Source organism: Trachymyrmex septentrionalis, unplaced genomic scaffold (genome assembly GCF_001594115.1).
Source record: "Trachymyrmex septentrionalis isolate Tsep2-gDNA-1 unplaced genomic scaffold, Tsep1.0 scaffold29, whole genome shotgun sequence".
NCBI classification, from domain to species: Eukaryota; Metazoa; Arthropoda; class Insecta; order Hymenoptera; family Formicidae; genus Trachymyrmex; species Trachymyrmex septentrionalis.
The window spans coordinates 577117-591102 of record NW_017305451.1 but is presented as its reverse complement, the minus strand read 5'-3'; the positions used below and the strand labels follow the sequence as shown (position 1 = coordinate 591102).

The following is a 13986-nucleotide window of genomic DNA, read 5'->3' as shown; positions in this document are numbered from 1 at the left end:
GGAGGGGGAGGCTCTTTCATATATTTCAACGCATGCCCATTATTGCGAAAACTTCAATTCGACCTACCTACGGTCTACGGCTTCGTTTTGCCAGGTTTTGCTATTTCTACGGAAATAAACTATGCGAAAACAGCAAATACTTGTTAAATTCATTAATTAACTCGCCGTCATTCTCCAGTTTACTCGCTATCAAATTAGTTCGCCGCAATCAAGTTAACAATCGAAAACTTCCTTCAGACACGCAAATTACCGAGCTAGAAACACGGGAATTTGCAATTCGCTTTTGTTTAAGACTTCGCCGGCACTAACTACGTAGGTTACAAATAGCAATGTCTTCGAGTATACTTGGGAGATGACTGGGACGGACAGTAAAGAACCCCGTGAAGTGGCAAGAAGAGTGGGAAACCCGCAAAAACTGTGGAGCTGCAGTAACAAGCTAGAGCGGAAAATGAAAGAAACGACCGAGTCCCTTCAGAAGAACATCTGACTTGAACTACTTTCTCCCTCTCTCGTGTGATTAATTTCCCTGTTCGCAACCAGTTATTTTATCATCAAGCAAAATTGTGATAGATTATGTTTCACGCTAATTTCGTTCGTGGTGTGTCTCGTAAAAATACGATTAGATCCATTCATACAAAGTAAGTGACCTTAATATCTATTATTTTTAAAACTAGCTCTTTTATCTGTTTTTATCACGAAAGTACGCTAACGTTTCGAGCAATAAGAGTTTTACACAAAAGATATTAAGAAGCGATAAATCATAATAGCGTGTAATTAGTAGACAACAAAGTCAATTATTTATTTACTGCTCGTTATTTCAAACAAGTTTCCGTACAGAAACAAAAGAAACGAAATAAATATCCAAACTTTCTTTGTAATCGACAGGTTATACATTGCATTCTAATTCCCAACACAAAGCTCTAACTCGTATTCATTCTCTCTAACTGGATTTCGTTACCGTTTCAAAGTTCTCTAAATGTAACTTGCACTTAGAAATTGGCCTCGCGACTCCGCAAGAACGACCGAGGCTGCTTAGCAAAAAACGACCCATCGCGCGCTGGATAAAAAGAACGGAGGCGGAGAATTTTCTCGAGATGACGATTCGACTTGAAGAGAAGCCAAGTAGGAAGTGAAGTCTGGGTGGAAAAATCTCGGTCTTTCTCTCTTCTCTCTTTTTCCCACTCTCTCTCTCTCTCTCTCTCTCTCTTTATCTCTTTCTCTGCGATTGCTGAATACTCGAAGCAGCCCAATGTTGAAAGAGAAAGAGAGAGAAAGAGAGAGACAAAGAGAGTGACGCACAACAGTCCTGTACACGCGCGAGATCTCGTGCGAATCGTGACGTATTGCGTGTCGCGGTGGTAGCTGCTTCCGCGGAACGACGCTCGGACGCTCAATGAGGTCGATGGCGACGGTGGTGTGTCCCTCGTTATCCATATGCAATATGCATGGAAGAAAATATGCGCACGCCAGTCTATAATTTAGCGGCGGCGGACGGAAGGTCTGTGTGAGATTCGCGCGTGTGCAAGTGAACTATGTTGACGGAGACGAAGAGCACATTGGTAGAAACCGGCGCCAGCAGATTTGTTGTGCTTGTCCTTCTCTTGATTAACATCCCATGTCGTCTATCGCGGCCACCGATATACGTACCGACGTATGTAGGTGAAATAATAGAAAACGGAATAATATTTGGAATAATATTAACGTCTTCATCAATTATCATTATCATTACTAAATTATTACTAAGTCGTAGTTGACGTTTGATTAGTAAAAGTTCTCGCATTAATCGTATACGGAAAAAGTGGCTTCGAACAAATTGGCTGTGATATTTTGTAAATTAGGAGCTGCTGACCCAAAGTTTCTATAAGTGATCTCAAAAATAGATAGATTTTGTTGCAATCTAATCGGACTAAAAAGTATCTTTTTCTATTAAATTATTCATTTGCTGATAACGGTACCTTAAACTTGTATTTATATAGAATAATAAGATGAATCAATTGATTGTAAAGAAAACACAGTTTGCTTTTTTAAAAAGGATTATGCAATTTAGATATTTAAAAAAAAAACAACTATGTGTGTTTTCTTTATACCAATAGATTCATATTTTATTCTGTACATTTTTTAAGTATTAAAATTCAGTTATTAAAAAATAAATTTAGTAAATCGAGATTTTTCAGTTTAATTAGACCCAAAGTAGCTTTCAAATGGTGCTACAACAAAGTCTGCCCATTTTTTACGAATACGCCTGCAGAGACTTTTGAACGGCATCTTATAATCTAAAGTAGCACAGTTTCAACTTGACTGAAGCCACTCTTTTAATATAATAAGTGTAAGTCCTTTTGACAAGAATAACACTTTGTCACAAAAGCTAGGAAAATACAGCAATATTGGAGATATATGAGAGCGTCGCTTCTACTTTTATTTTCACGTATAAAATTATGTATGTATAAAATTTACTGGAAGAGAACGAATATTGCAAGTGAACCATGTTTCCGATAAAATCAGATTCACCGTAGACAAAGAACGAATCAATTGCGAAGTTTTACGTCCAATTTGGCCGTTGACGTCCGCAAATTGAAAACGAATTCCAGAACTGCCACTCTTTGTGTTTCGCTATGACGTTGCGGGGAAATAGAGAAAAATATCGCTTTTGTTCAAACGATATCGGAAATGGAATAAAAAAAAAAACAAAGAGTCACGAGTCTGCCCGTGCGGAAGGCATACGAAAAATGCGACAGAAAAAATCGCGACAACGTATTTGTCGAGCTGTAAAGCTGCAGATGTAGAATCCCTGAAAAAACTATCCCATATAAATAGTTATCGCGTGCAACTCTGGTCCACCATCTGTGGAAAATTTAGGATTTATCCGACAATTTTATTCGTCGCTTTAACAAGCGAAATATTTAGCGCGTCGCGGCGCTTTTCGCAACAAATTGCGACCGGCGCGTCCGACGTCGAAAGCTGCCGCGCGTAACAACGCGAAAGCCATTTTTTATCCGAAAATTTCGTGGACGGATTGGCGCGTGGTGCCGTAAAAAAAGAGTGCGACGCCCACGGCACGTCGTGCGACGATAATATTCGCGACGCGCCTTCTATTATACTATACGTCGTCCGATTCAATTCGTTACGCTGCGGCGTAGATAAAAGTTATGCAGACCCGCGGAAATTAGAATTCAATCGATAAATCACTTTTGCCCGTCGATTTCCACGGTGGAAGCGCGCCAAGTCGAGCGCCCGAATTGCCCCTCCGCGAGATATAACGCCCAGCTAGCGACTGTTATTTCGGCCAATTAGTTATCCGCACAGCACCCGCAGCGAGCGGAAAATAGCGCGCAAGAGCGATAAACATATATAATATCGATTCGGGCAGCATTATAAACGAGCACGTTAGAGACACATCGAGCGCGAGGAATCTGAAAGAAGCAGACGATTATATTGCAATTCTGGCACTTGTTAAAAAGAATATTAAATATATCGCACGTTCCTCGTGAGACTATTATTTCCCCCTCTGCACGTAATATAATTTATAGGTCTTTTATATATACGCGCATTGTTTCCTTAAAATCCTTACAAGATTCCTTTGGAATTTGCGCTTGTAAGAATCTTTGAAAATTCCAAAGGCGCGGCGCGTGCCGTCGTGATCTATTTTTCAACAAGGGCTTTTAAATCGCCGGGAATACTGCTTAACGAGACGGTTCAACCCGTTATTTCGTTTAACGACGGTACAAAGGACCTGGAGCCTTGTGACGTTTTATGGAAGAAGGCGAGCTTTAATCGGGTCACTTTTCATATTTCTCATGCGGGGCAACGAGGACGTACGGCGATGAGCGAAAGAAATTGTGTGTATAATTATATATCGCGTGTACGCTGAATAAAAGTCTAATCAAGGTAAGAATAATCAAGCCTGTAGATAACAGTACCGGAGCTTTCGTAAAATAATTTCAATCGAACGTTCGGTTAACATATAATATCAAAACTGAACTTAATTTTTACTTTTGAGAATATTATCTCATTTTTCGAATTATCAAACAGTTAGTTTGATAATTATGTTTTTTAGTTATTTATCATATTCTGTGTCAATACGCTAAATAAAGTACATTTGATAACTAGTAAAAAAAAAAATGATTTTACTAAAAAAAAACTTATTAATTAGATACATCTGGAAATAATTTTTAAAACAATTATGTAGGACACTCGAACTGGTACTACTAGAATGGTCTACTAGAATGTCAAAACTTTTTACAGCTTTACTCCATCGTGTGTGCTTGAGTTCGCTAATTATTTTCATGGCTCAACTAAATTAATTTCTCAGGTCTAACCAAATTTTTTTAAAATACTTTAGCAAAATCGTTTTTTTCCGTGCATTATTAGACTTTTCTTTCAATATATCGCGTGAGTTGTCGAGAGAAGTATCTTATAGGCTTTAACCGGATCTAATGAAAAGGGAGATCAAAATTGAGATGGGAGAGTCTCTCCTAGAAGAGGACCTTTCACCTAATGGTTTGAGAAACTATTGAGAAACCGTATCCGCCGGCATGCGCCAGCGGTGGCCATTTATGGCCGCGCAAACAGATCTCGCGTCGTAATGCATGTCGATTGTGCCACGTTGAGAATGTATTCCCTTTTACCTTTGCACGTTGCATTTTCGTAACTATCTTCCTCTCGATTTTCCTCGGAAGCGATCAACCGTATCGAAAAAGGCAGAAAATCGCATGGGGCTGAGAGAAATATATGTCGCACGTATTCTCCCGGAAATATATATGATATACATATAAAATATATAAAATATACATACGTACACTCTGTATACGTATTGCGTCATGACAGTAAAATTTTATATCCTTTCACGTTTAAATCGCCAAACAATTAATAAAATACAAACAAGAATTTATTATATTATTATTCATAGTCGTTAGCAAAGATACAGTCATAAATACAAAAGCACATTGAATTTATTGCATTTTCTTATAAAAGGCGATAATAAAATCAAACGTGGGAAAACAAAGAAAAACTAATATAAAATATTAAAATTGTTATAAAACAAATATTACTTTTTAACAATTTTATTTTTCAATAAAAAAATAAATATTACTTTATAATAAATTTCAATGAAACTTTTTAAATTTATTTTTCATTAGATATAGAACGTTTACGTCAATTTGTGGGGGGGGGAGGAGGGGGTGCTTTTATCCTTTTTGCCAAGACTGTACTCGTATTTGCAAATGAAATATTAGGTGTAGTAAAAAGTCATCGCGTATTTTTAAAAGACATCTATCAGTAAAAACCGCAATTACTTTCTTACCAACAATATAAATATATTTTGATAGAGTAAAGTTTCAGCTTTAAAAATCTCTTTTTTAAATTATACGATACGACAATTTTTAATGGAGTTATGAGCAATTAAAGTCAAAATAATTCTTTTATTTAATCCGCGATAACTCAGTAATCAAAAGTCGTAGGAATATTTAAAAAAAACGATTTTGTAGGGAAAGTATCAAGCTTTCACGATAGGTAATCGAAAATTTTCTCAAATTCGTTTTGGACACGTTACAAATCCACAAAGTGAGAAGAAAATTTTTCGTCTTTTTCAGCTCGTAGTTTTTGGTATGTAAAAATTATCAAACTCATATAAACTTAAAAAATGTGATAAGCTTTTAAAAGTAGAGATTTCAAGCTTTAAAACCCTTTTTTTAAATTTGAATTTCATTCATTATTGACGAAGATATTGTATATACAACTTTGAGCTAAAAAATACGCGATGACTTTTTACTACACCTAATATTGTCGAAGAGCAAGTGTATTATCGACAAGTACATCAATCGATGACCGCTCGACGTACGAAACACGATTTATTGTATGTGTAAAAATCGCCAATAGAAATTCAATGTGATATTGACTCACCCTATGTCATTGGCGAACAACGTCCAAATGATCCTTGACGTGCATGTCTATTTCAAAGTCCTCGAAACTTTCTACTCCACGCGGCGGCTATTCGATCTGGAACAAAAATTTTAATTACGTTTAACCCCAATGATCATCAAGCGTGTAGAATAGCGCGTAGTTTGGAGTTTACATTTGCCAATGGCCTACGCCACGTGAAATTTTATCTACAAAGTCAATAACATCGATACATGGCATGGGAGAAACCCGATATTTGATGACATTCGAACGTGCCCCTTGTATCAAATGCTTTTAAAGCCCAGCGTATGTTGCACGAGTAAATTAATCACGTCGCGTCGCGTATTTTTATTCGCGCGCCAACGGTCAAATTTATCGTGGGGAAAAGTTAAAGCGTGCGAGGTGCAGCTCACGATTCTGTTAACAGAATGAATATCGAGGCGCAATTAACTGCAATTAATCTTTGTACTTATACAGGTTATTCACAAACTCCAGGATGTATACGTTTAAAATTAAATGAAGAGGTGGAGGCATATAATGTGCTCGCAAATAGGGTGATTTACTGCGTTTATTTATACACTGTGTGCTTCTACAAATGCCGGGAATTAGGGAGATAACGTGAAGATTACGATGGGAAAAGTAGCTGCTTCTCTGATGGTTAACACAGGCAGTAAACTACCCTTTACCTATATCCTGCACCGCGAAAGAGGAGCAAGTTATAAATGCCCGGAACAACGTTAACTCATTGCTGGCTGCGCCATGCAAACGCGATCAGATTTACGGGTATTTACGGCAATGAGCTACGACTTACTAATATGAGTTGACTGCACGGACATAATATTAAAACGGCTTTTGAAAAGGAAGAAACGACGAATATCTGGCAGACATATTATACACGAAATGCTACACTACGAATAGCCCGATCTCATCTCTTCGTTTGCAAATAAAAAGCGAAAGTTAACAGATTTCAACTGAATATCTGAATTATATCTGAAAAGAAAAGGCAAAAAACATTACGTTAAATATTGCAACACGATCATTGCATTACATCAACGTAAAAATAATATAAAAACATTTATATGTATATAATAATCCATCTTTCCTTATAGTTTTATTTATCGAAAGATCGATCGTAAAACTTCTCTCCCACTGAAAGTTAAGCAAATTTTACCTTCGTCTCGCGCGCCGGATCTATACATTGCAGACATTTTATGAAATGGCTCTCGGGAAGTATAGGAGCTCCTTCCAGCAACGGTTTAATATCTATATTTTCGCGAGAGCATGCCGCTGCATAATTTTGCATTGTAACGGATTGTTTTCTTTCGGACGGATATCGCGTCGTGTTCGGAGGACACCGCGTTGCACTTTGCATTTTTCAGCGAGTCATACGGAGTCTCATATGCTGCCGAGCGGCAGCAACAGAGAGACAGCGCGGCAGTATCAGCTGCGACTGCAAATCCCCGGCACCGGTGCATCATCCGGGATGCAGAAGGAATAGAGACGATGGTGCATCGGGGACAGCCCTCTTGGACCGCTCGACTTCCGGCTGCACCGTCTGCAATTCCGTTTTGTAATATTAAACTCGCTCGGGGATGAGTTTGCTGCGCGCGAGGAAGGCGCACAGAAGAACGATAACGTTCGGATCTATTGGGGGGGAGAACCAAAAAATAGGTACAATAAGGGAGGCAAACTATCCTGTAAATTTCATTGAAAGTGAACAACTCTACGCTCTTCAAAGATCCGTAGGAGCACGTTCACACACTTCTCTTCGACAGCGGAGTATTTTTCCCGAAATATGAGTTGATAGAATATCAAAGAGATTTTCACAACAAAAAGAGATATTTTAAGAATGAAAATTGCACTATTTCTATTTGCCCAATAATAATCATTTCGCGAAATAAAGAGAATGATCGTAAGTAGATATTTTTTCCAATTATCGATTTACTAGATACAGAGTGAATACTAAATACTCGCTAAAAGAAATTTTTGGAAACAACCAAATTTTTCCTTCAACTTTCACACTTTGTATCTTTGAAATCAAGCGCCGTTTCAGACATATGATTATATAAATGTTCATCTTCAAATTGTGTGAGGTATCATCCTTTAAGATCTTTAGAGTTTACTTAACCAAGTAGCAAACGACGCTTACAGAGCGTTAACAAAGCGCTAAAAAAGCGCACATAATCGCTTTCTTAGCGCTGTGCTACTTGGGTAGTATAGCATTTATACGTGCATTTTTTTCGGAAAGAAAATCAGTGGAGGGAATTTGCGCAACACCTACGTGGACAGGGGTATGAAAATGTTTGCATAATTCTCGTCAGGAATTCTTAATATCCGGGTTACATACATTTGTTCTCGCCTCTAGAGAGGAATATCTTCCTCTCATCTGGAGCAAATTAACGCGAGAGCGCATTAGCCTCACTCCTCCACATGACGCAGGAGGTCGGAGTGCGTCATAGTCAGTAAAAACACATTAGCTGGATTCATTCCCGCTTCGTGCGGAATATACTCGCAAAATGTTCTTTGTAGGGTACGAAAAATCGTAGCAACGAAACACACGTCCGCCGGGAGCGGATAGAAGTCGCCCCGGTTGAAGGCGACGTTATCTCAAAAAACGACATATTGTTTATACACGGTGATTATCTCCATCAGCTACGAAAAGCGCGGAAGATTATTATGGGTTTTTTTTTTTTTTTAGAATATATTTCGTAAGTATTTTCCGCGAAGAAAAATTGCAGCATTACATATTATATGACATTGGTATAACGCGACACGTTTTATCTCCTTTATCAGACTTTTACGTTTTATCATTCCGTCCACGATAGGCATTTCCCCGTGGGCTTGCCATTCTCATCTCGTCCTCTCAGCCGCAGTAATAAAACAGATCGAGAAAAAAAGTTAAGGTTTACAGATCCTTGAAAGTTCCGATGTTCAAATTGAATGTCAAAGAATCGCAAAAGTAGGATGGACATGGGAAGGAGAAAGTCAGGCGAGACATTTTCGGAAGACAAAACTGATGTAGCAAGACGAAGAGAGTTTCTCGTGAAGAAACTGTTTCTTCTGCTGGAGACATCAAAAAGATCCCTTTGATTCGCTCTCATCGTAAATCGTCAAGGATATCCGATATATCAAAAAGCTTCGTATAGAAAAATAATAAGGTCTCTTTAGGTATGAGTTTACACTCGGTCGGAAGATAAAAATAAATATATTTTAAGACATAGTATTCTTTTTTTCATAAAATAAATAAGCAATACAAGTAATTAAATAGCTTGTTCAATAACCCCCGCATTAATTATATATTACATCATATTTTGATATATTTTCAAGAGTCTTTAAGTGAAGATTTAAAGCGTACAAAACGTTTACTGTAATTGGCAATATTTGGGGCAATACTTCACGATCCAGTCTCACTATTTACCAATCGAAAAAATCTGGTCGATGGGAGCTCGTTCGGTTTATTGCGGGCCGAAATAGAGAATGAAAATCCCTGGCTGCCGTGAATAGTAATCCGCGTATAGACCACGGTCAGAACGGTTTCGCTCGGATGTCTCGATTATCCGAGCAATGTGCAAGTCATTTGTACGATATTCAAATATTACATGTCTGCCGTGACATGGCCAGTTTCATGTTTCATCGGTCCGCAATTTCGAATTGCACTCGATCTTCCATATCGCGTCGTGTCTCATAAACGAGTTATGCTCCCTATGGTTTACAAAATTTACATGACGCCATGTCTCTCGTGAACGTTTTAGAAAATATTCCGCGAGAAAATCTCGAGTTGCTGACCACTGCAGTATCGAAGTAGAACCGGGTATAATAAAATTGAAAAAATAAACGAGGTCAAATGCTGGTAACTTTGTGGACATTTATTTTATGCATTAAAATAATGAGTAAATTTAATTAATACAAATGTGTGTATAGTTTAATTATACATTTTATTTATATAATGTGTACTATGAATATATTTTTGTCGCTGGATATGTCATATTAAATGTGCTTTTGAAAATGCGCTACATGCTACTTGGTTATTAGAAAAAATATAAAAAAATTGTATAATATTACTTAACACATACGATTATTTGTGTCACGCACATTCTGCGATCCGTACGAATCAATCTGAAAGCCGAAAAGGAAAGAAAGAATAGAATAAAAACGTCCCCCGTTATATAATAGAAATAGAATTCAATTCGTATTTCGTAAAATGGAAAAATGAAAAAGAAGAATTGGAGAAATAGACGCACTCCGTGTTTTCTGAGCATGTATCCGCATTTTTTATAAATATATTCCGATTCGTGAGAGCAATATTGAAAATATCTCCTTTGAGGAATATTATGCAATGTTTCCTCCCCGTCAATTTTTTTAAATACCTATTTCATGCTAAAATAATCCGTTATAACACATTTGATGCAGCCGAATATATTCTCATGCATACATAGTGGTACAGTTGTCGAATAAAATCCAAGAATGTACGAAACATTCTAGAAATTACATCTATCTCTCTCTCTCTTTTTGTAATAAATTTAAAATCTATTTTTTCTCTGTAAAATCTAATTTTCAATAACACACATTTCTAGCTCTACTAAGAATCTCAAATCATACTTCTTTAAAAAATTATTTTGATTTCAAACCTCAAATTGAAGTTCCTCTTAAAAATAAAAGAGTTTACAATAGGTATACATTATTTTATATTACTTATTATTTTTTAAATCTATCAAGGACATTTAAGTAAGCAATACAACTCTATTCAGCAAAACACGGCATAACATATTATAATTCATGATTGTTGGAACAACTTACAAGGTCTTTTGCGCGAGGATGGAGAGAGGAGAATCAGGATCCATCGATAATTCACACGCTTACTTTTCCAACCGCTTCATTCAGTTATCTCGACACATAGTCTATATGATATCCAAATATTAGATATCCCACGCGCGGTGTCGGGTATTCACTTTTCATCGATTCGCCGCGATCCGGAAATTTACTGGATCTTTCGCAGAGCGCGGTGTGCTGCAGGCCACAGCTAGATCCGTTTTATCGTCGTCCGTAGCGAGTAATAAAGTTTTCATCGTTTCGACCGCCGGCTGCGCGGAAATGCAGTTTCCCTGTTAGCGGCTGAGCGTACACACAGTTTCGAACGGAGAGAACGGGCGGAAGCACAGCGTGGATTCGGCAGTAGATCGACGGTCATTTTAATCAATCAGCTATCTACTTGCCGTGTAAGCAAGCTTCGAAAGATGTAAAGTAGCTAAAGGAAGTATTTTAAAGAAAAAAACGATCGGTCGAGGGCATATAAATCACATTTACAGACCTTAATAACATTTCTTTTACATCCTAATTTATTTCTACACGGAAAAAATCATGCCGAAGCATCGAAAAATTCAGTAGATACGGACCTGAAAATTTTGTTTAATCAAAATAATTGTATAGCTCAAATTGGTTGTTAGAATGTTTTACTATACAACATTTTAGAGCCTCGTTAGCAATGCTTGAAGTGTTCTATATAATTATTTTGAACAGTCCACACAACAAAATTATTTTCAAATTTATAATTAGCTAAATTGTTAGATATTTTAATAAAACTGTTCTTTTCGTATATATATTAATTTATACACATGAGTAGTTAAACTTCCATCCGGAATTTCAGTAATGGTAACGAAATTATAGGTATGTGTTAGTCTCAATTTAGATTTCTTTTTAAATTTCTTCATCCAAGTATTCCCCCTTTACACGCTGACACATCTCCTATCCTTTTGACGACGGTGCTATGCCTGAAGAAGTCTTTGGGTTGGTGTCATCGCTCAGTGATAATCGCCGACCTCCTTTCCATTCCTGACTTCTGCACACCACTCGTACCCTTGAGATTTGTAAAGCACGTGTCGTCGAATTGAGCTTGAAAACGCGAAATTTCTGAAAGCTCAATCCCTTCTTCATCTCTTCTAAGTTGTCTAACGTTTAGTACTGGACCTCTGCTAAAGTTAAGTAAAATCCTTGGGCAAAAGACGAATAAGAAGAAAGGACGTTTGATCAAAAACTTGATGACACAGCGCTGACTCGAGCGTATATCTGATTTCCTCCCTATGTTTACTGCTATTATTCTATGACCACAATGCGCCTCCAGATCGCTCCCATTCTACAATAGAGGAAACTCCTGTACTGCTAGATATGAAAGATTATGAGAGATATGAAAATTCGGTACTCCGTCGTTTCTCAGAGAAGTCTCGAAAATTCCTGACAAAATCACTTATGTGTATATGCAGTGTGCTCCCTTAGAATTACACGCACTACGTATTCTTTCGATATTTCATGCATCCAAACGCATCTAATTTTTCATCTGCTGTAATCCAATTGATAACAAAAATACGGTAATGTGATTTATCAGAAAGGATTGTTCACAGTGAATAGCGGAGCGGCTTGAAGATCTTAGCCAAAGCTCGGCTCTCCGAGGAATGGTTCCTATTGTGTTTCTTCAACAAAATTCCCGGAGCAATTTCGAAAGCAGCACACAAACGAGTCGCCAATCGTTTCAGGCGGGGAGAAACTTTCGTGGACTAACTCCAATTTTTCCGCAACATCCGACGACGGCGATACGTAACCGCCGTTACGCTATATGCTGCGTTTCTACGCTATGCTTTTAACCAATGAATTTCTCTCGTTTTGCGTCGGCAAAGCGAATGCGACTATCGACCAACGGCTACGTCTGATGGATTCTGAGTTAGCGCTCTTCCCACTCCATGAAGAACCGACATAAAATCCGATTACATTTTATTATTCATTTAATTCTCCGAACTTAAACTGTTTTTCGTTCAGCACACGACGCATTGCTGGATTATAAGATTATAGAGAATAGCAAAATAGGGATGAGCATGAGAGAAAGAGAAAGAGAGTGAGAAATAAAGTAAAATAAAGATGCAAATGTAAGCAATTAATCGAAAGGACTGTAATGTTGATAATAATAAAAACATTTAGTGAAGAAAAAAACGATAAATATTTCAATTTTGATTGCCGGCGCCATTGTATTCGCCATTATATTGAAAATAAACTTCAAATCTACTAGAACGTTATATTGGTCTGTTTCATTACTAGAATTGAGGTTTCTATGTTACTAAATCGTCTGATTGCTCTTCCGTTCGACAGGAAATTCGAAGACGATTTCACTTAATGAAGTAAACGCGGATATCTGTCGGGGACGGCATCGCTCGAATGCGATTGCCTGTGGCATTTTATTAGTCGACATTTTCCCATTCAATTCTTTACCGCGGTTATCGTTACCACTTAAGATACGTTTCCCTCTAACAGCATCTATTAAACCGGTAATCAGCTTTGCCGTGTTCTAATCACGTGAGCAAACTTTCGACATTAAAATTTTTTGTTACGATTATCGTTTACATCGTTTCATTCCAAATCTCTCTTTCCTCGAGACACGACACGTTCAATTAATAACCAAACTCACGACTGTCATTTCGAAATAACGCTTATCACGAACATATTCAACGCTGGCTTGCAAAGTCATAACAGAGGTCAATTCAGAAAAGGTGGCTATACTGACAGCCCTACGTTGTCTAACAATGCGGTGGACACTTCGCCGTAATTTGGCCGGCCAATAGCAGGAAGATAACTGCGTTATGTGGTATTTCGACCTGCCTTGAACGGGAGACATTCAGTAGGGTGGCAGAAGCAGACCCCGGGGAGCAATTCACTTACATTGCTAATACCCACCGCCGGTGGGTAGCGAGTATTCTATTAACATCGGGATACTTTGACAACATCAGTCCCAAGGATATTCACATCTAAAATATAAATTCAGGAACTGCTTAAAAATACATATCGTCGCGACAATTTTGAGCTTTTTCTGTAAAAAAACTGAACAAATTTTCCTCTTACGTATGCGATAATTTTAATTTCATGTAAATATTAAAATACAAATATTAACCGACATATTACTTGTCTTTATAAAACTTTAGAAACATAAACACAAACTAAAAAGTGCCTCCTATCAGATAATATTTTAGCAGTTTTAATAACTGTTTTAATTACTGTTTGCAATTTTGCAATAATTAACTTTATCACAAGATAAGCAAAAATGAACAAACG

General features: G+C 37.5%; 1 protein-coding gene across 1 annotated transcript in view; it reads right to left on the bottom strand.

The window, feature by feature from the left end:
- Positions 1–13986, bottom strand: part of LOC108749375 (CD151 antigen-like) — a 129483-nt gene that overhangs the window by 87402 nt on the left and 28095 nt on the right. The window contains exon 2 of the mRNA XM_018488022.1: positions 5899–5994. The gene's annotated coding sequence lies outside the window, so the exon portion shown is untranslated. The remainder of the gene's footprint in view (positions 1–5898; positions 5995–13986) is intronic.